Below are 20,643 nucleotides of genomic sequence, written 5' to 3' on the forward strand. Positions count from 1 at the left end.
TCTTTAAGAGAGATGTCACTGTCACATATCTGATGTAATTCAGCTGTGCATTAGTGGCTCATGCCTTTAATCCCAGCACCTGGGAGGCAGAGGCAGGCGAATCTCTGTGAGTTCAAGAGCTAGTTCCAGGAAATCCTCCAAAGCCACGGAGAAACCCTGTCTCTAAAAACCACCAACAACAACAACAACAAAAAAAAGTTATGAGCTCAAACCCGCATGTATGCACATGTTTAGGAAGTTAGTTCACAGGTCAGCCATGGCTGTCCTTCCTGATGAGTTATGAGTTATCCACCTTTTTTTTTTTTTTTTATGAGACAGAGCTTCTCACTGACCTAGAGCTCACCAAGCAGGCTAGGTGAGCTGGCTGGTGAGATCCAGGGATCTGTCTGTCTCTGATGCCCCAGCCCTGGAATTATAAATCTATGTCACCATGTTCTGCTTTGTTTACTTAATTTAATTTTATATTTATGGATGTTTTATCTCTGTGTGTGCCTGTGTACTATGTGGCTGGTCCCTATGGGGGCCAGAAAAACAAGTCCCCCCCCAAATTGGAGTGACAGGCAGTTGTGAGAAGCCACATGGGCGATTGGACTTGAACCTGGATCTTTTAGAAGAACAGATAATGCTCATAACCAACAGCCATCTCTCCAATACCCTAGTTTTGTTTCTGTTATGGTTTGTTTTCTAATATGGTTTCTGAGAAGTCCAACTCAGGTCTTTATGGTTTCAAGGTAACCACCTCATGGATTTGTCTCTTGCCATTCCTGAAAACAATAATCCATGAATTCTTTTCCAGTTATGTTTTACTGAACTCTGGATCTAGGAATTCTTTCATTTATTCATCAATCAATCCATCCACTTCCCTACCTATTATTCCATCCATCTATCCACTTATCAGTGCAAGCATGTATCCTTCCATCCACCTGTCAATTTGTTTGTTCATGTACCCACCTATCTGTACATCAATCCATGCACCCATTAGTTTATCCTCCAGGACACAGTATCTATATAAAGACATCTTGATATTTACATTTATCCAAGAAGTACAACATATTTTATTTGATCATGACAAGCTCAGTCATGCCATATACATTTTGGAGTTTTTATATTTCTTCTCCCTAAGTAAAATAATAATGACTATATGAAATATAGAATGGAAACTTTAGTAGAAAAATCTGCTATAATTCTCCATTTGAAGATTAATAATGACCAACTAACATTTGGCTGCATTTCCCCCCAGACTTTTCTATGCATATTTTGCAAATACGAACTGTTATACACACTAATATATTGTCTTTATTGACACAATATTCATTGTTTACATCTTTCTATTTCATTAAATATTCTGCAATGTTTTTCATTGTCTGAAAAATATTTCACTCAGTTGCTTTCTAGTGCTTTATTATTTGTGGTTGAGAGGTATTACTCTTAATGGCATTATTACTGTCACTGAAATAAAAAATAAAGTAAAATAACAAAAACTAATGTCAAAAAGGGTATGGAGAACTAAAAATGCCCCAAAGTTTCACCTACCTTAATTCTTTTGTATTACTTTCTCAAATTACTTGTGGGTAGCCTGACACATCTTTAATTTCAGCCCTAATTACTGTACATAATGCAGCTTACACCTGTGGCGATAATGCTTTTATTAGCATTAAAACTGAAGACATCAAAGAATCATATCAGGATAAAATGTCTATTTCTAATTTAATAGAATTGCAATTAAAGCAAATTTGATCTGAATGAAATTCCATCATAACTGGATATTTTTTTTATTCAGCACAGTGAATGAAAATTATTCTCCCCTAAATTGGAGATTAATAACATGCTTTTAATGTTAAATGTAGCAATTCAAGCATTAGGTTGTAATTCAAGTTCAACATCACTGAACATTTTATAAACTTCACATTTTAACATCTCTGAGAAACGCTCCGAGGTAAGCGCATTAGTGCTAAATGCATTAATGTTATTTTTCTTTATAAATGGGCTTATAACTGTGTTGTTACCTTCATTTGAATATTTTAATGAAGGGATAATATAGGGAGAGTGCTCCATTTTCACAAGGTAATTGTTTCTTCTATGAGTGGCTAAACTTGGGCAGAAAGTGGAATTTATCTCATTGAAATTCTATTATGGCTGCATGCCTGTTGTTGATTGTCAGGAGCTCTCATTACCTGCAAACTGGGCCTTCTGCTAATGCTCTTCCTGATGGCATCTCATCACTGGCTGCCCCACAGTGCGATTCTCTCCTTGGGCAAGTCACAGAGGCAAACCGTTGGTATCTTGCTCTGGTACTTGGGTTGAGCCCTGGGAATTTAGCCTGATGGAGCATTCTGATTGAGATCAGTTCAGATGAGGTAGGCAATCCAAATTTTCAGTAGAGCTTAAAATGAGGAAAAGGTATGCAATAGTTTTTAAGTTTCTCAAGCAGGGTTGCTTCCTGCATGGTCTTGTTGGAGAAAGGAGACCAGTTTCCACATGGTTTCTGGATCAAATTTCATATACCTTGTTACTTTTAAGTTTCTTTTAACAGAAAGTGGAACTTCTTTCTCCACTTTCAAACAGTTGTTTTTATTTTTAATTGTGTGTGGGGGGGGTGCATATGAGTGCAGTGACCATGGATATCAGAAGACAGAATGGATTCCCCGGAGCTGGAGTTTACCAGATGTCCTTAGCTGAATGACATGGGTGCTGCAAAGCAAACCCGAGTCCTCAAGCAGAGCAGCAAGTGCTCTTAACTTCCAAGCTGTCTCTTTAGTCCCTCTTTCTGTACTTTGGAATCTTGCCTAGAATTCTGATTATTTAAAGGATGTCACCAGAGGGATGTTCAGACTGAGGGCACTCTTGCTCCTGGAATTCTGATCCCACCATGAGATCAAATCCAAGGTAGCTTACTGGAGCATGGAACTTTGCAGAGAACTGACAGCCCCACCTCATAGGCTGCAGCCAGGTTGGCTAAATTTTACTGGTAATACCAGAGGAATTGATCATCAAAGGTTAGCAGAACATTTCACCCTGAACCAAGACTAAACTGACCCACTTGTATCGGTTTATTTTCTTTTGTTATGTGAGGAAGCTCCAACTTAGAGGAGAAAGGGTTATTTTTAGCTTATACTTCCAGAAGGGAAGACCATCATTATAGAGAAGGCATGGCAGAAGGATCCTGTAGCTGGCCTGGCAGTCCTGGAGGCAGAGTGATCATATTTGATCTGTATTCAGGAAGCAGAGAGAAAATGAGGAGATTATAAATCTTCAAAGTCCATCCCCAACACCAATGATATTTGTCCTCTAGCAAGGTTGTACGTCCTGCAGGTTCCACAACCTTTGCAAACAGCACCACTGCCTGGGGACTAAGTGCTCAAATACAGGAACATTCAAACAACAGCACAAGAGATGTAGCTAAATGAGAGGCCATCTGAAGCCTGTTATCATGAACTGATACAACATCATGTCTCTGCTATAGCCAGGTGATTAGGGATGGGTAACTATTCTCTTAGTATTGGTTTTCTCCTCAATGAAATGGATGGTATCATATTTCTTCATTGGATTGCCTTGAATTAGAGAATATAGCTATAAAGTAATCAGCCAATTCATGCCAGAGAAGATACCTTAGGGTAGATAGTAGTTGTGCTTTCTCTTAGTCTCCATGTGACCTCTCAGTTCAGTGACACATACTCATACATTCCAATTGGTTCTTTGCTTGAGAATGTGAGCTCTAAAGACAAATAATCACCATGCTCTTCCTGGCTCAATCACTGGCTGTCTGAATTTGAATGATTGTGTGTGTGTGTGTGTGTGTGTGTTCCCACACATCCAAAGGTGCACAAGCCACAAGTGCACATGTATATATGGAAGCTAGAGGTCAACTGTTTCTTAGGAGCTGTCTACCTTCTTGCAGGAGACAGGGTATCTCAGTGATACCTGAAGGTCACCAGGAAGTCTAGGCTGGTTGCCAGTGAGCCTTGGGGACATCTGTCTATCTCCACTGCCCTAGCACTGGGATGACAAATATGCACCACTATGCCTCCTTTTCTTTACATGGTGCTGAGGATGCCAGCACAGGTCCTCATGATAGCATAGAAAGCATTTATTATCTGACCTGTCTCTGCACCTTGAATTGAAGTATTTAACTCCTGGCTTCAGTGACCCTTCCTCTCATACTGGGATTATAAAAATATCTACCATAGGCTCATTGTAGTGATTTAGTCTGTTAAATACTCAGGATCTTGAATAACATGTGATAGTCATTAAACATGAACATTATTAACAACAAGGCTATGCATGCATATAAATCTTTCTCTACATTTGAGGGTCCAGTCCACTATGAAGAAGAAGCTGTGGTGGCAGGAAGCATGACACCACTGGTCACATTGTATCTGCAGTCAGAAAGCAGAGAGAGATTAATGTAGGTGCTCAACTCTCTTTCTACTTTTTATTCTATGACCTGAGCCCATGAAAGATGACCATCTTCCTACCTCAATTAAGCTCATCCAGGGACTCCCTCATAGACACCCCCCAAAATTTGTGATTTAACATCCTGTCGAGTTGACAATCAATACTAACTATCACAGTGCCCAAGGACAATAGTATAATGGATCTTATTACAGTCTCAGTAAGACCAATCATCCTCAACACATAGTTCAACGTGTTCTCCTCCACCTGCCCCTGCTTTTTCTAGTTTCTTACGAAGAAAAATTTACTATCATCAATATTTATTTTCATCCACCTCTTTGGTCTCTAATTTTAATAATTCCCATCTGTCATTTTCCACAGGCTGAATGTTTTTTGTTTACATTAATTTTGAATACTTCATTCTTTTGTTTCCAGTGTTGCTTATAAATTAATATTTAAAGATTGGTTGACATTGGTTGGGTTAAATGATGTGTATGGGGGGAAGTCCAAAATATTTTATATATGACTTTGTATACTTATAATGAAGGGATATCAAGTCTAATTCACTATCTTTTTGTGTGTTGACTGTTCATTTGTAGTTATTGATCACATTTTCTTAGATATTTAAAAAATAATAGTAGCTTTATTGCTTCTCACCAGACTACTTAGTTTGGAGACACAGGAAAACAACCCACACTCTTCATCATAATTCAGCGTGCTGGGTCCCTCTCTCTGTAATTATACGTACTATACTATACATACACGTCAGACTTTATGTCCACACCCCTCTCTATCTTAGTGTTTAGAGTTTGCAATATACAGAACTAAGCATGTGTGTGTGTGTGTCTGTGTCTGTGTATAGAGAGATAAACAAAGAGACTCACAGAGAGACAGATGGACAGAGACAGGGACAGACAGACAGAGGGAAAGTTCTTGTTCCTTTTCATGACTGCATACAACTCTGTTATGTGGGTTTACAGAGGTAACTCAACCTTTCTCCCTGGTGACATTCTTTGCTTCCAGTCTATTTATGCTATGAATAGTTCTTCAATTAACAGCTCTGGACACAGCTCTGTGCATGTGTTGTTCTGTGCACGCATGAGTGAGTGCATTCATGTGTGAGTGAGTGTGTGTGTGTGCACATATGGTGTATTTCTTGTTTGCTATGATCAGTTTGATAACTTGTCTTTTCAGAGCTTTGATGGATACTGAACATGTCTTCATGGAAAGTAGAACCATTATGTATGATAGGCATGGTTATTTTCTGCTCTTCTAAAATTCCTAAATTCTACTGCTGTGACCTGTAGTTATTTGTTCTTATGCTGAGTTTTATAGAATCTCGATCAAGGGAGGAAAAGGGAGAGTCATAGGACAGGTAAATAAATCCTAATGACTCAGCCTTTGTGAGTATCTGTTTCATTATTTTGGACATGGGAAACTGATGTACTTCTTCATTTAGTAGAGTCTAACACAAAAATCCAACTATGAAGAGGACTGTTATTTAACGTGAACAGAAGATAAGGAACTCAATCTCTTAAAACATGCAGGAGCACTTCACTTTTAAAAACGTGTGTGTATGTGTATGTGTGTGTGTATGTGTGTGTGTGTGTGTGTGTGTATGTGTGTGTGCATGTACAGTTTCTGTATATGTGTGAATGCAGGTTCATGTGCTATGACACATGTAGATGCCAGAAGACAACTCCAGGAGTTGGTTCTCACATTCTACCTTGTTTGAAACAGTCTTTTGTTCACCAATGCAAGCACAACTACCTGTGACTTTCCAGAGATCCTCCTGTTTCAGCCTCCATCTAATTACAGGAGCACTGGGGTTACAGTCATGGCTTGATTACTTCCAGTTGTATGTGGGTTCTGAGGATTTGAATCAAGTCTGTACTGAGAGATCCACCCAGCCGGACCTGTGGCACTGACCACACCAAAGTAGGCGTGGTCACAGGTGCATAGGTGAGCATATAGTATTTTGTCTGGGGTGTGGGACAGGCTTGGGCTCTTTTGGTTCCTGATCAGATCACAGAGAGCAGCCTGGGTGTGTATCCTTGGAGTGGAAACTTGCAGGTCATTGGTTTGTCCTGTAAGTGACTTCTCCCAGAAATATATATATATGTATATGTATATATATGTATATGTATATATATGTATGTATATATATATCCCATATTTTATCCTCATCCCTTGTATCTTAATCTGTACATCATTACAAATCCTTATGTTTGAAGATATCTTAATCTGTACATCCTTGTTTGAAGAATCATATCTGCTCCAAGCTTTGCAACTAAGGGAACAGACATGAATCATGGATGTGAGGAGGTCTTGAGGTATTCCATTTATACAAACCTTCTCTGTAAAATGTTCCAGTGGTTGGATACCATAGGATCTTGGGATCTGTGGAAACTTGGAGAATGGGAAGTTCTCAGCCCAGCTCCAGGGTATTCATTCTTAAGCTGATAGACCTGTATAAAAATGATCTTGAGTTCCACTGAAGAGGAAATTCCTATGCCCAAGACTAGTATTCAAGAGTGAGTCCCTATGTCAAAAGCAACCTAAACTTGAAGCTTCTCACCTCCTCTTGGTCTCCAAAAGTCCAATGAAAAGCTATAGTGCTTATTTTGGAAGAATCAATCTATGAGCCACCAATGTCCTCATGTATATCAGGCCTGGCTCTTCCATCCTTAGGCTGAAATCCTAGGATGCTCTTCTTGTTGGTCTTAAAGACTGTCTCCAGAGGAAGAGATGTAGAGTTTCACAGATATCTCACATGGTGAATGAGCTCAGTCAGTTTACATCTGTGAAATTATATTACAAAACATAATTAATGAATAGTACTAGATCCTTGACAGCAAGTTAACTCAATAAGCTTAAGGTGCTTTTCCACAAGGAGCTACCAATCATCAACCCCCTACTTTTGACAGACAGTTAAAAGAGTATCCATTCAAGCAGTTCTTTAAGACAACCACATTGGTCTCTACATTAAGTTGTACATATCAGAGAGATGAAATTCTTGTCTAAATTTAGACTCACTTTGTTCTCTTTGCTCCTGGGCCCCTTCTGCTTGCTCATTCCTCTCTTCCTTTCCCTCCTTCTCCCCCTTTTTTCATTCTCTTCCTTTTCTTCCTTCTCCTCTTACTCCTCTCTTTCATCTCTTATCCCACATCATATTAATTTATTTTCCTACTTCTACTCTTCCATCTTTCTTCTCCTCCTCTCCCTGCCGATCTCCTCTATCTCTTGTCCTCTTCCTCCTCCAACATTTCCTTCCCATTCTCTCTGTCCAAGGAGTCATACTATGTGCCCCAGTCTTACCTCAAACTCCCCATCCTCCTTTGCTTCCAGGTTCTGATATGATTGGAACATGCCATCATACACAGATCTCTAGTGCTTTTTAGTAACTTACACTATAATTTACACTGTATCCAGATACTCAGTGTCACAATGACCAAGGGCATTGTAGACTCACTCACTACATGATCCATCATCTACATCTGGATCTACCAGGAGGTTGTTGGGGCCAACTGAAATACCAGGTTGTGTGGCTAGCTGCGATGCTTGTGCAAAGGGACTACTCTTCCTTAAACACTTGCCCATGTTTCAATTTTTAGTTTTCTTTACTAACATCATAATGCACTATTTAAGAACAATGGTCAAATCAATGCATCTCAGCCCCTGTGAAATGCCTTGGCAACTAAACATTGTTATCAAGTTACTTGGCATTTTAAAAACATGGTCCAGGAAGGACCAAAGAGGTTCCCTTACCTATGGCCTTCCTGTCTTGATGGAAGATGCTCAACAGAATGCTAAGTGACATCTATTCATCTTTCTCTCTCTAAACTGGACCATGTTCTGTTGATCACTGTTGTGGCTCATTTTGCACAATGAAAAATCTGCAAAGAAAACTTGTCTCTGCTGGGCTGCATTCTGTGCCATTATCATTTGTTTTCCTGATTGTTTAGTCGATGGCATCATGGTCAGTGACAAAATGTAAAAAGACTTCCTTCTCTTTATTAAGCCTGCCTCCTGTTTTTCCTCCAGGAACTTAAACTTTCTTAAATTCTTTTCTCTCACACAATATTATTCTTTTACATGGAAGACATCTTATGTAAAACAGTCATTCTTGCTTTCTCTTTTTTCCCCCTACTGCTAAACACCTATGTGACAGATAGCCAGAAATCAAAGTCAGAAATAACTCCTTTCAGTGTAGTTCCTACTTGGAAAATTTTAAGTTCATTTTTAATATTAAGAACTTAGAGTCCTTTCTGTCTCTTCCCATCTCTGTCTCTCTATCTCTTTCTGTCTCTCTTTTCTGTGTGTGTGTGTATGTGTGAGCGTGTGTGTTCCTTTTCTTTATTTGAGACACAGTTTCACTTGTTATCCAAGCTTGAATTTGAACTCATGACTCTCATGTTTCCCTTCCACAAGACTAGAATTACAGGATGTAACAGCACACCATGCCCCTATGAACCTGGCTTTTCCCCAGCATCAGCCCCAATTCTGATATTACCAGAGTAAACAAAATGATTTTGCTTAACAAATCTCTTCTTGAGCCTCAACAAGAACCACTGATTGGAATCTGTATGTACATCAAGCAATTCCAATGGCCAAAAGCATTTAGGGAGCCTGTACTGAAGGACTCTGTTACTTTTCAATCTGAAGTCCTGGTGTGCTGTTTGATGAAGAAGGGGGAGATACCCAAGGTCTAAGCATGTTGTAAACCTAAGACACCCAGTGAAATGAGTCACTCAACCAATCTCAGAGTACCCTGTGGTTTGCAGTGGGTTCTTGCACTACCATCTTTAGCTACTGAACTATCATCTGTATACCAGGGACAGAATTATCAACCAACTGTCTAACTAAAAGATAATTCTCCAACAAGGGAACTGAATTCCTTTCTCCCTTCATCACTAGCACTTGTTATCATCTGTTTTTTTGATGATAAGGATTTTGTCTTGAGTGAGAAAGAATGTCAAAGTAATTTTAAATCAAATTGTCCCAATGCCACAGAGGAAAAATACTTTTGAAATTAGTTTTGGTATTTGTATTTCCTCTTTTTGATAACTGTTTATTCCATACATTACCCCATTTGTTTATTGCTTAGAAAGAAGTGTAAACTGATACAGTCATTATGCGAGTCAGTTTACAAGTTTTAAAAAGTACCAGAAATAGATCTACTTTATGATCCAGCTAATCACACTAGGCATATATCCAAAGGACTCAAACTCTCACCTTGATGTACTTGTGTATAAACATTTGTTTCTGCTGTATTCATAACAATAAAGAAGTGAATCAATATGGATGTCCATCAACAGATGAATAGAGAATGAACATGTGGTACATATGCAATGGAATTTTATTTTTCCACAAAAGGAATGGAATTATAAAATTTGCAGAAAAAAAAAGGATGGCTCTTGAAGTTATCATATTAAATGAAGCCATCCAGACTCAAGAAGAGTATCACCACATGTCATGTTCTCTTTCATTTGTGGATCCTAGCTTTTAATTTTATATATTTGTGTGTATGTAGTTATGATTGTGAGTTAGATCATAAAATTATAAATGAGTTCATGAAATGGGAAAATGGCTTTAAAGGGGGAAAAGGGAGGACATTAAAAAATACACATGACATGAAACTCCAGATGAGTTCACTGAGAAAAGGGGAGTACAAGTTAGGGGAAGGCAAGGGTGCTGGGAAAGAAGTAGAGAAGGAGGATCAACCAAAATCAGGTGTGTGCATGTACATGTTTGTGTGCATGCTGGAGATGAAACCCAGAACTGTGTCCATGCACCAACACTGAGTTACATCCCCATTGCACTATGCTATATTTTAAAAAGAGGTTTCATGTGAGGTATATGTCAAGCTTAGAGTTCTCTCACTCTAAATCCTGTACATGTTGACCAGACTGCAAAGCCATAGTGTGTCTAGCACACTCCTCAGCAAAGGAGGAAACTAAATGTCCACCTGTATTGGCAGTTTGGCAGTCACTTTTCTCTGTGTCCTACAGACTGTCTGGCAGACTCTTCCATGAAGCAGAAATCCTGTAGCAATGTCCATCTTGTATCAGCAGTCACTTTCCTGTGGGTCATGCATGTTCAGTTTATAGAGCATAAAGTCAAACAGTCCAGAGCAGTATCTTGTCCAAATGGCTAGTCTTGCCATATTGGAAGCAAACTCCATACATGTTTCTTCAATGTCCATCTTCCTTTCTGACACAGGTGGTGTTGCCAGGAGTAGTTGTACCTCATTGTCAAGAAAACCCTAAACCATTTTAAATGGCATATTCTATAGGTCTTCGATAGGTTTGAAGAATGCCTATCCATCTCAAATACATCTCTCTATATATAAAAAACCCTAACTAACACTATAAATTTTGACTGTTATAGGTAACTATCTATAATCTGTACTAAATTATATATTACATTTCTAAATGAGCTATAAAAGCAAAATACCTAAATGAGGAGAAATATACATATCACAAAATTGACCTTAAATTGTATCAATAAATGAAAATCCATTCCAAAACAAAGTAATCATATCTATGCCATAATCTCCTTTTTACCATTAAAAATATTGGTTGTGATCATTAACCATTTATAACCAATCCCATTTAAATGAAAACAAACAAACATTTATAAACAGTATTTGGGGATTTGGGCGTTGTTCTTTCCAAAGTGCTTCCTATTGGTAGGGGGTGCTGTCATGGGGATCCTAAGAAGACACAGAAATCCTGGCTGTAGTCTGCAAGGCTGCTATGTCCCAACTGTTTTGAATGTTGGATCACCTGCGACTCTGTTTCAGGGTGTCTGGCTTGATCAAACCACATTAGTCTGGAAGGAGTCCACAGCTTTTCATTTTCTGTGGAAACAAAAATAGAAATCCTTTTCCCCAGTAACTTGTCCTTAGACTTAAATTTGGAGTCAAAGCATTTTTAAAATATATAAATTGAATTAATCCAGCAGCATTTCTTTTATCAGTTGTTATTTCCTCAGCAGTCAAACAATTTAAAGACAACAGAATAGCATATAGTATCCACAGTTTTTCTGTGTTTTCCATCTTTACGTGGCTTTTTTATTACCCTGTTTGTTTTACTTTTTGTTTTTTCATTTTTTTGAGACAGGGTTTCTCTGTATAACTTTTATCTGTCCTGGAATTCACTCTGCATACCACGTTTACTTTGCAGTCACAGAGATCTGCTTGCCTCTGTCTCCCGAATGCTGGGATTAAAGGCGTGTGCCACCACACCCAGCTCCTTGCTGTCTTTTTAAAACCATTTTATTCCTTTTCTCTCCCAAGCCTACATATATTTTAGAACACACTGTAAACCTTTAGAGGTTTTCTTCATGTGAATCTGTCTTTACTGTAAATCTTTATCTTTTTGTAGCCACTAGTCTTTTATTAGGTAAACAACAACATAGCCACAGTCTGTCCAAGATGGTGGCAGGTACTTTTACCACCAGAACTGAGAGCTGTGCCACCCAGCAGCATGTTGCCCGCTGGGAGATGTAGTCACTGCCATTACCAGCTCTCGTACGCACCAATGAATTGTTAGCAGTGCTTCTTAAAAGCCATGCTTTTTTTTTTTTTTTTTTTTTTTTTTTTTGCCGCTTATGCTGAGTCAGGAAACCCCCTTTAAAGGAGCCGCACAAGTCTCTGCTTGTCTCTAGCAAAACAGAGTCCAACTGAGGAAAAATGCTGCTACCATGAAATCTTACTTGTCTCTGTTTTTTAAGCTTTTGTTAAATTTTAAGGGGAAGTTCTTATTAGCCACCTTGCGGCACCATATGTTACGAGTAAGGTGCCCCCCCCCCCCCCCCCCCGCCGCCGCTGGTGCCACAGCCATGCCGGCTCCAATTAACACACAGAGACTCTGTATTTGATATAATCCTGTTGGCCTGTTACTTGTTTCTTATTGGCTAGCTCTGTCTAAGTATTTCCACATGGTCTTATCTTACTGGAGAGAGGGGGCTGGTGGTTTTGCTCTCTCCAGTCTCTCCATGTTGACTCCTCTCTACTACTTCCTCCAACACTCCTTGTCTCCTAGTCACACCTATCTTGCTTTCCTATTGTCCAGCAGTGCTTTATTCATTAACCAGTATGAGAAACATATTTACAGAATGACATCTCCCATTACAATACCTTATTATTAGGAAGTATCTGTCCTGGTATTTTAATTCCTCAAACACTGGTTGAATATCTGTTGTGGGATGATATGAGATACACATATACTTGACCTCAAATCACTCACTTCCCAGGAGAGAATACCAAAAAGCCATCAGTCCATCAAACTAATGTGTGATCAAAGGTCACAGAAAACAGATGCTGGATACCTACTTTTCATCCATCTTTGTGTGGAGAGTCACAGATGGCTCTGAAGACTTTGCATCCTGTCACATATTACTGCGTAACTGACAATGAGATGTAGGTGAGATGTGGATGAAGAGATGTAGATGATAAGATGTAGATGCAAAATGCTAAAGGTAGACATGCTTCAACTTCATTTCATTTTAAAATTGTATTTCTTCTTCTCCTCCTCTTCCTACTCTTCTTTCTCTACTCCTTCTTACTCTTTCTCCTCTTTTTAGTGGTGAATAGGTCTCCTGTAGTTCAAGTCAGTCTCAAACACCTTATGTAGCTGAGGATGACCTTCAATTCCTGATCTCCTTGTCTCTACCTCTCAAGTGTTGGGATTATAGATGTGTACTACTGTGTTTAGTTTAGTGCTTAGTATCAAACACAGGGCCTTTGGCATATTATGCCAATACTCTACCAATTCAGTTATTTATGAAATGATATAGTAAATACGATAATTCCCATATTACTAAGTAAGGCTGTTGACCTGATGTCACCATGACAACTGGACTTTACATACTATTTCCTGGCTTAAAAAAACCCACAGTTTCAACAATGCAGCTGTTCACCAGCCATAAAGCAACCTTCAAGAGGTTCCAGAGTACCAGTGTCATAGCACATTGTTTTTCAGTATTCAGTGTAGTTAAACAAGAAATGAAAGACCAAAAAGTGAAGTTAAATGAAGGATGGTCTGACCTGGAAAGCTAACCAATATCTGTTCCTTGGAATTTGCTAGCTTCCTCTCACCAGGCCCTGAGATAAGAAGAATTCACACTGCCCCTCCTTTCCTGTGAGTCAACAGGTGGTAAATAGGTTCCTTAGGAAACAAAGAGATAGCTGTAACTCTGATTTTCCCAGACCAAGATTAATTAGCACACCCTGAGGCCCTAAGGTCTGCAGACCCTAATAGCAGACCATCTGGCCTCCAAGAGTCATGTACTCAAAGGACAGAGGGTCCCACCCCCTCCCTAAGCTTGTGGGTTTGCCTTTAAAAACTCATGGGCCCAGGGGAGGGGGATTCTCTCTAGCCTGCATGCTGGAGGAGCCTGTTTGTGCAAATGTTTCCTGTTCATTAAAGCCTCTTGCATTTTGCAGCAACTGGACTGGACATTGAGTTCTTGGGGTATCGACCGAACCTGGAAGACTCCTCATTCTGGGGGTCTTACAGAAACATATTGTCAAAATTAGATATTGTGAATATAGTAGATTAAATTTTAAAAATTACTTCTAAAGCATTGTATTTCAAAATAATTATAGCTAAAATACTAAATAACATTGAAAGAAATTCACAAACAGGAGGGAAAATATATCTTCAAATATATTAAATATTAATATATGATACATACATATACAAACACATACACACACACCTCATTTTTATTCCCCTAGACCCCCTCTTGCATGTCTTTGATTCTGTGACAAACCTCTTCCCACATCAGCTTTACCCAAAAATTTAAGGGTGAGAAAAGGTGAGCTTTTATTTTAGGGTCTCTGCTACATACTCTCCTCTCCACACCTCACACATCCCACCAAACCAATTATTACCACTAAGTCTGTATCCATGACATAATTTCCCATAGTCATTTCAAGTGGGAATTTCAGAAATGTACTCAGCACTTCCAGTATCTGTTTCTCTTTAGTGTGTGTGTGTGTGTGTGTGTGTGTGTGTGTGTGTGATGTCGGTATGTAGATGTGTGTATCACAATGCACATTTGGAGGCCAGAGGACAATTGGCCAACAGTCTTTGCCTTCTACAGTAGTGTCTCTTAGTCTTTGCCTGTATATTCACTGGGATTCTCAACATTAGAGGACTCCCCTGTCTTTCCCTCTTCATTTTCCCATACATCAGTGGATTATTCAAGCATGAACATCTCTAGGCAGGTTCTGGGGCTGGGGACTCAGGTACTCATACCCAGGGAGTACCTTACCTACTCAATCATCTCCCTAGCATGTGAAGTATCTTTGGAAGACACATATAGCTTCTTGTAGCAGCTAGCTTGGGAGTGACTGATCCTTTCCCATTTCCTGTCATTTTTGGTGTTCATGATACAAGATGTTTCCTCTGCTGACCTATTCTTGACCCATGCTGCCATACCCTTTCTGCTCTATTTTCTTCTTCATGGACATGGCATGTTTGCAGGAATTAAAAACAATTCTTCTGCTCGCAACATTCTGAAAACCTAATTTGGACCAAACCAGAAAAACTTCTGATAATCAGACACTTTTAGGAATTACCCCTTAATGTCTCTCAGGATTTGGTTGTAGTTACAGTCTCAAGGATTCACTTTTGAATACTCTATTCTATTTGGTTTGCATGTTTGTAGCAGATCTCCCTTTCTGCAGCCTCCCAAACAGCTGAGACTGTAGGCATGCACCACTATGTCCAGCTATATTGATATATTCTTGAAACAAATGTATACTCTTTCTGCCCTTTGCTTCTTTAGACTGTTACCTGGTCATAATTTCCAAACTTGTAGGTGGTGTTTTGTTTTAAGGTTCTGTCATCAGAAATGTCTTTTTAATATTAATCTTATCCATCATACATTTATTGACCATATATTGATTGCATGATAGCCACTACTGCAAAAATTAGGATTGGAGTTTTGAACTGAAAACAAAACAAAAAATAAATAAATAAATAAAGGTTATTGCTTTCAGAATTGTTATTCATGTATTCTAGATGAGAAGAATGTAGCTCAGAGATGTCAAGGACTAGCCCCAAGTGACCCCACCAGTGTTAGGCAAAGCTGAGACTAAACTCTGGAAACACTCTCTAAGCCCTGAGATTGCTCAGTGACATGCAAAGGTTTTCACATGACCATAAAAGTAAATTCTAAGGTCAAGTTCAACCAAACATCATTTGGAAAATGACAAACCACCATAACCTCTCTCTACATGATCCTTGAAATAAACTGGGTCTTCATTTTTTTTTTTAATTGATACACATTTAAAGGGTTATAAAACAGCCTTCCCAAGGACAATGGGGAATACATATCGGGTGTGATTTTAACCCCACAAAGCAGAGTATCTTATCTGTGGCCCTAGTAGAAAATGTTTGCAGGCCCAGACTATTGTTTCTTGATGCAATCCCCATCTCTAGAGTTGATTTTTTTCTTGGTGGTGATTCACTTTTGTTATTGCTGTTTTTCAAGATTTTATTTTTTAAACGTCTGTCTATATGTCTACATACACCACACTATGTGGGTGTAAGGTACCCTGGGAGTTCAGAAGAGGGTACCAGATCCTCTGGAGCTAGAGTGATGGGTAATTGTGAGTTGCCCCACATGGGTGCTGAGAACTAAGTCCAGGCCCTCTGCAATACTTGCAGGTGCTCTTAACCACTGAGCCACCATCTCTCCATCTCTCCAGGGCTTTGTTTGTCTTCTAGAAGATGGTTCCTATTCTTTGTAAATCACCACTATCAATCACTCCACTATGGACTTGATGAGTGAGTATACATCTCTCCTAGCCAACATGTGCATTGAGGGGCTTGAGTAACAACATTACTCCCAGTGAGAAGAGGGCTGATGAAGAGGGAAGAAGGCATACTGTCGAAGTGCCATCCTAGCTACCAGCATCTCTCTTCCTAGCACTATTGAAGTCTGTGTGGGGGCGAGGGGCAGTTTGATGTGATCAGCATTTTCAGAGCCATCGACAGTAACTAAATTGAAAAAATGCACAAAACCTTGGGCTTCAGCAGGCTATCGACTTAGTATAGATTGACTCTAAGAAAAAAATGCAGTTTGTATGCCCCATCATCTCATTAAAGACTCTGGTATGGATAATATGGTGGACCCATGTCTTCCCTAGTTTCCAGCTGGGTGAATCAGGCATGCCAGGGCTCATCAGAGACCATTTCATGGCACTTCCATAGCTCAGGTTACAAACCTGCTTTATCATTTACAAAACAAAGCCTGTTTCCTCATAGCAGGGTCACCCCAGTCTGTCCCTTCACTGAATGCACCAGGCAGAGATGAGAACACATAACTTCCCAGCCTCTCCCAGGCTGCCAGCAACCCGATTATTTAATTACAGTTTTCTGGCTCCAGCACTTCCCCCTTACCTGGTAGTGTAAGTGAAATGTGTCAGAAATAAAGAAATAAATTACAAGCTAAATCAATAGGAAAGTACCGTGCAAATTGGCATCACAGAGGAAATCTGTTGATCCAAAGGCTTTCAAAGTCATTTAGACCCTCCAAGAAAAAACAGGAGGGAGAGAGAGAGAGAAGCTAGGCAAGTTGGAAAGGGAGCAGTGAGGCAAGGGAGATATCTGTCTGCAGACAGGCCTAGCTGTGAGCTGTCTCAGCTCCACCCAGAGCCCCCAAGGCTCACCCTCCTGCTTTTCTGCAGTGAAGATGCCAAGACACAGCTTGCTAAGTGGAAAATTTAAAAGTAATTTTTCACCTTGAGACACAGGTTTCCTTGTGCTTGTTGCTTACTCGGGCAAAACAACAAATCTCAAAAACAAACACATTGGAGGTGCATCTGCCAAAACTCCACTCAGGCAGAAAAGGAGCTAGGCAAGGGCTTGTCCCGCTTGGCTTGGGCTTGAGGGAAGCTGGGGTGAGGTCTGAAGGCTGTGTATCTTTCTCTATGCTTACTTTAGCTATTAAGAGCAGCCTCACCTAATGTCTCTCTGGCATTTAGATTATAACATTTGTATAGACCAATTAGCTCTGAAACTCTGAAATCTCTGTACTTGCCTATGTGAATAAGCTTCTGTTATTTTGTGTGTGTTTGTGTGTATGTGTGTGTGGGGGGTGGGTGTTGGTGTGTGTGCGCATACACACAGAGGCCAGAAGAAACCTCTGCTGTTGTTCCTCTAGAGTAGTCTCTTATTTTTCAGACCTGATCCCTTACTGGCCTAAAGCTTATTAGTAGGCTAGACTGGCTGGGCAGAAAGCCACATCTGTCTTCTCCTCCCCAGTGATGGCATTAGAAGCACATATTACCATGTCTGACTTTTTTTTTTTTTTTTTTTTTTTAAACATGAGTCTTTGGGGCTTGAGCTCAGGACCTCACCCTTGCAAGGCAAGCACTTTACAGATGGAGCCATCTCCCCAGCCCTGCTTCCAGTATCTGTAAGTTCCACTGATGAGACTTGACATATTTGGGATGCAGAGCCTGCATTGCCCCCATAGGGATAATGTCATGGGCAGGGAATGCTTATCTATAACAGAAAAAGGAAAACAACTCAATCTTGCCAAAAAGCAGTAACAGCTTCCACTGGGGAGGTCACTCAGAATTCCAGCTGCATGACCGACCCCTGGAATCCAGGGGTGCAGTTTCAGCAGCTTATCCTCTTTGTCTCCTTCTTTTCCTTAAATAATTATTTTTATTATTTATAACTCTGTGTGAGAGAGACAGAGAGAGAGAATGTGCACATGATTGCAGGTGCCCCAGATTCTACTGGAGCTGGACTAAGAGGCAGATATGGGATCTGGAAATTGAAACTGGGTCCTCATAGTAAGAGAGACATCTCTCCAGCCCCATTTTTTTAAAGATAGCATCTTATGTAGCTCCTACTGTCCTTGAACTGATAAAATAGCCAAGAATAACCTTGAATCCTCCTGCCTCAAAGTTCTAAGTGCTTGAATTACAGACAGGTGCTACCATGCCCTATTGATATGGTCGTGGGGATTGAACCTAAAGCTTTCTGCATGCTAGATAGGCAGGCACTCTACTAACTGAGCTACATAGGCTGATTTTAGTACTTTCTTTGAGATAGTTTCAGTGTGTTCCAGGATGACAAAGAGCTTACCATGCTCCTGCCTCAGCCTCCTACAAGCTAAGATTATAGCTGTATACCTCCATGTCTGGCTCATCTATCCTGAGTTCCCACTTTTATGTTTAGAAAAGGTTTTTTCCTAAATGCTGTAGAGAGTTCTGGGATGGAATTTTAAGGTATTTGAGCCCCAAGGCAGACAGCAGTAAGTCCACCCAACAGAGGCTGGTGGGTTTTTTCCTTTGGAGGCTTTGCTGTGGTGCTAGAATGACACTGCAGGCCAGACAGCCCTGAGGCTGTTGTAAGGCTAAGTAAAGACAAGACACAGTTAGGGTGGAGCTCATGGCTCCTATTTTGCCTTAACTCACCAATGTCAAGCTCATTTGAGCTTTGCATTTTAAAGCTCACATGTATTTATCAATTGGTTTGGGAATAGCAGGGCATGAACACACTGCAACACACTTATGAAGGTGAGAGGAAAATTTTGGGGAGTAGATTCCCTTCTTCCACTATCAAGCCCTAGGATCAAACTCAGATTGTTGGACAGCAAGTACTCATGCTCTCACCTCTCACACAGGCTCTCCATCTCTTCAGTTAGCATCTCTTGGTGCTGACTAAAGCTTGCTTGTGACTAGAGGATTCCAGTGGGGAGGGTTCAGTCTGTGATGGAGAAGATAATGCCAGGCACACCATCCCTTTCTGCTAATTTGTTCCCTTGCATTTCTGCTCTTGTGAGAGATAGGTTGGTGCTATCAAGATGAATGTTCACCCTCTGCTCCTGGCATGAAAATAATGGTTAAATTTCCTTAGGAAGGTTGCGCTTCCTGATAGTCTATTTTATAAAACCATTAATCCCTAGGGAGACCTTTCCATGAATGTCTTCAAAAAACACCTGGGCCACAAGCACACACCTTTCCCCCGAAGCACACTATCAATAATGCTGTCATCTGTGTCGAGATTTGACATTACACAGATCAATACCAAATTAAAATCACACAGTAGACACAGTAGCTACATTCTTAAGAACATAATAAATATATGTTTTAAAATCAGGAGTAATATTCACCAAAGGAGTGAGTGGTTTTGTTTTGGTGAGAGGGAGGGGGAAGAGGGAGGGAAGCAGAGGAAGAGAGAGAGAGAGAGAGAGAGAGAGAGAGAGAGAGAGAGAGTGAGAGAGAGAGAGTATGCAAGTATGTGTACTTTTGGACATTCTGTATTTAAAGGTATGGTGATATCTTGCTTGTACAAATAAGATCATAGAGAAGAAGGAGCAAACTACAGCCACACCTTACCACCTTAGTGTCTCAGGAGACAAGCGAGCGAGTTCCTGTTTAAACTTCCATCTAGAAAAGGCCATAAGATTTTCATGGAACCCAAAGTCATAATTAAAGCTTAACTTCAGAGTGTAGTGAGTTTAATTAGTAATGAAATATTGCATTCTTTGAGAATGCCAAGCAAATAGATGATAAGAGTTCCTATAACAAAAGGGTACATGTATGGGTCTGGAGAGAAGCTCAGTAGTTGAATAGGGATTGACATGTAATCGTGAAGACTACAGTTTAGATCTCAAAACCTATTTAACAAACCTTGGGCAGCCTATAACCTCAGCAACAAGGCAGATGTGGTTAAGAATTGCTATACTTGCTAGCTTACAACCTAGACAAAGCAAAAGCAAAACCAAAACTGAAAACAACCTTAGGTTCAGGAAGAGAGAGAGATCCTGACTCAAAGGACTAAGGAGGGGGGGTGATATGGAGGGATACCCACACTCCTTCCTCTCTTCCACATGGGCACAGGCACCTGCACATTCACATATACTCATATACACTCTCACAAAGAAATAAAAACAGAAATGCTAATTAGCCAGGTTTAGCCACTTCACATTGTATGTATTTATGTTCCTCCTTATTCTTCTCTTTTATAGATCTATCATCCAAAAGATCACATTGTACAAAGCAAATACACACAATTTCACATGATGATTTTAAAGATCTCTTCTTCTCCCCCCTCTGTGTGTGTGTATGTGTGTTTGTGTACATGTGCACACATGTGTTCCAATTTCAGAGGCCATAGAGGGTGTCAGATCCCCTGGAGTTGAACTTACAGCCATTTTTAAGACACAAATTCCAATCCTCTGTAACAGCAGCAAGAGCTCTTAACTACGGATCCT

Source organism: Phodopus roborovskii, unplaced genomic scaffold, assembly GCF_943737965.1.
Source record: "Phodopus roborovskii unplaced genomic scaffold, PHOROB, whole genome shotgun sequence".
NCBI lineage: Eukaryota > Metazoa > Chordata > Mammalia > Rodentia > Cricetidae > Phodopus > Phodopus roborovskii.